The 2,359-nt window shown below is 55.0% G+C and overlaps 1 long non-coding RNA gene across 1 annotated transcript; it reads left to right on the forward strand.

Moving 5' to 3' along the window:
* Positions 1-689: 689 nt before the first annotated feature.
* Positions 690-2,150, forward strand: LOC131557193 (uncharacterized). The gene is made up of 3 exons (XR_009274705.1): positions 690-807; positions 1,421-1,616; positions 2,008-2,150. It is a non-coding gene; the product is annotated as an uncharacterized LOC131557193 (long non-coding RNA).
* The last annotated feature ends 209 nt before the right edge of the window (positions 2,151-2,359 follow it).

A 2,359-nucleotide genomic window follows, 5' to 3' on the forward strand; every position in this document is an offset into this window, starting at 1 on the left:
TCAGGTGAGTTTCCTGCAAGTGCTTAGAAGAGCAGTCCAGGGAAAAGGGAGTTCAGGAATTGCACCTGCTGCTGGGAGCAATGCCTCAGGCTTGCTCAGTTTGTGTCTGTGAGAAGTGGGCTTTGGGCTGGAGACTGAGTGGGAGGGAAGGGGAATATTTAGAAATTATATCAGCATTTCTCCCAAAACTGCGGTGCAGCAGTGATGGGGGTGGTTGGGTTTGCTCTGGGCCTTGTAATTCCTTGAGCAATTTTTCAGTTCTGTTGCATGATTTACTGTCCAGTATCTTTCTGCCAAAAACTGACAGGAATTTAGGTTCAGGATTAGAACTTAGGTCCATTCACTGCAAAATCTTGCCAAGGCTGGGGGACTGGGGTGATGGCTGCTCTCAGCAAAGGTTACTTATCAGTGCTGTGTCAGATTTCCCTCAGTGCTGGGCAGGAAAGGTGAGGGTTTGGAGCAGGAATTCTGCAAACAAGGCCTGGGTGATGGCTGATTTGTTTTGTTTTTCAGTGAGCCAGGGCTGGCACAGGGAATGGTGCAGGTGCGGGTCTGGCAGTGGAGCTGCTGCCCTTTGGAGCCGTTTTAAAGGAGCTCATGGAACATTTTGGGGGCTGTTTTCAGCAATCTGGGTTTAGAGCTCCTGTCCCCAGCCCGTTGCTGACCCTGACACATCTGCTCTGGTTTCAGGCTGTCCTTGCTGGAGCACCCTGGTCCCTGCCATCCCCTGGGACACAGAGGGAGCCCTGTCCCAAGTGGCTTTGGCACCTTGGCAGGAATGTGGCAGCAGCCCCAGAGCAGCTGGAGGTGAGAGCTGGGTGTGTGAAACTGAGCAGTGCTTACCTGGGGCTGGGGGAAGGGGAGGAGTTTCCATCCCCCCTGGAGCTTTCCTGCTGGGATGGGGCAGCACAGGGAGCAGCATTAATTGTGCCCCTCCCTGGGCACTGCTGCCCTTGGTGTCTCTGCTGTGCCACCAGACCGTGGCACTTTGCTGCTGTCACTGCCACTGCCACCCCACTGGGGCTGTGCCCTCCTGCCAGCCCCACCCAGGAGCTCCAGGGGGGCCTCTGTGCTCTGTTGGGAGCGTTTGCTGGGAATGTGCCTCATCCCTGGCAGGGTCCCTTTGTCCCTGGGCTGCCAGCCAGAGCTTTGGGCTGCTCAGGCTCAGGGCTGGATTGCCCAGGGCACTGAGAGGGAGCAGCACAGGGAGGTGACAGAGAGGGGCTGGCAGAGCCCATCTGGCAGCCTGTGCTGGTGCTGCAGGTGGGCTGGGGGCACTGCAAGGAGTGAATGTCCCCTTCCCTAATGAGCCCTGCAGATCCCAGGGGCTCCTGGAGCAGGATTTTATTCCTTACTTCCCTTTGTGCATATTGAGTCTCCAAAGTGCCATGAGCCATTCTTTGATTTCTCTCGGAGAAAGGCTCCCAGCAGAGACAGATTGCAGTGGAGGCCAGAGTTGTGTTTGGAGCAGGGAGTGCTGAGAGCTGCGTCTGCCTGTGCTGCCACAGCCTGGGAACAGGGAGTGGGGCATTGCTGATGCCCAGTGAAAGAACACAAACTCACAGCCCTTCAGCCTGACAGTCCCTCCACTGAGAGCTCAGCACACATCCTCAGAGGTAAGTCCAGCATCTGAAGGAAAAAAAAAAACAACACAGTAGAAAAAGGTGATTTGTTTTGCTTTAAAGTTATTTCAAGTTCTTATTAAAGCCCAACCAACATTTGCTCTTGATTTTGGTTGGGTGAATAACGAGCAGTGGGTACAGATGATGCCATTCATGTAGCTGAAAGCCTGGTGCAATGTAGAGGGGATACAAGAACTGTTTGTGTGGGAAAATGGAATGTGAGGGGATGTCAGGGGGAGTGAGGTGGCATTTGTGAGGGAATTGCTGAGGTCATTGAAGGGAGCCCAGCAGACAATTCCTCTGGGAAATCCGAGGGCCCACAGCCAGGACTCTCCAGGGCTGAGGGGGCAGCCCTGGGACTCACTGTGTGCTCCTTCCTTGGCAGCACCAGCAGGGAAGGGAGAAGAGGATCCCTGTGGGATGAGGCTGGAGAGAGCGAGCAGAGGAGCAGCCTCGGGCCGGAGAAGGGCAAAGGGACCAACATGGTGTCACCAGGGCACCTGTGAGGAGCAGAATGGACACCTGGAGGCCACGTGGAGGTGAGGAGTGGATGGTTTGGGGCAAAGTGTGAGTTAATCTCCACAGAGATGAGTAAGGGGATATTTAGGAGGGAAAAGCTGAGGTGATGAGCTCACCCACCCTGGCACAAGGTGTGTTTGCACAGCCTGGGGCCAGAGGTGAAGGTCAATCCAAAGCCAGCCCTACTCAACCTCTAAATCCCAGGATAAGTTGTACAG

The sequence above is a fragment of the Ammospiza caudacuta genome, chromosome 4, assembly GCF_027887145.1.
Source record: "Ammospiza caudacuta isolate bAmmCau1 chromosome 4, bAmmCau1.pri, whole genome shotgun sequence".
NCBI classification, from domain to species: domain Eukaryota; kingdom Metazoa; phylum Chordata; class Aves; order Passeriformes; family Passerellidae; genus Ammospiza; species Ammospiza caudacuta.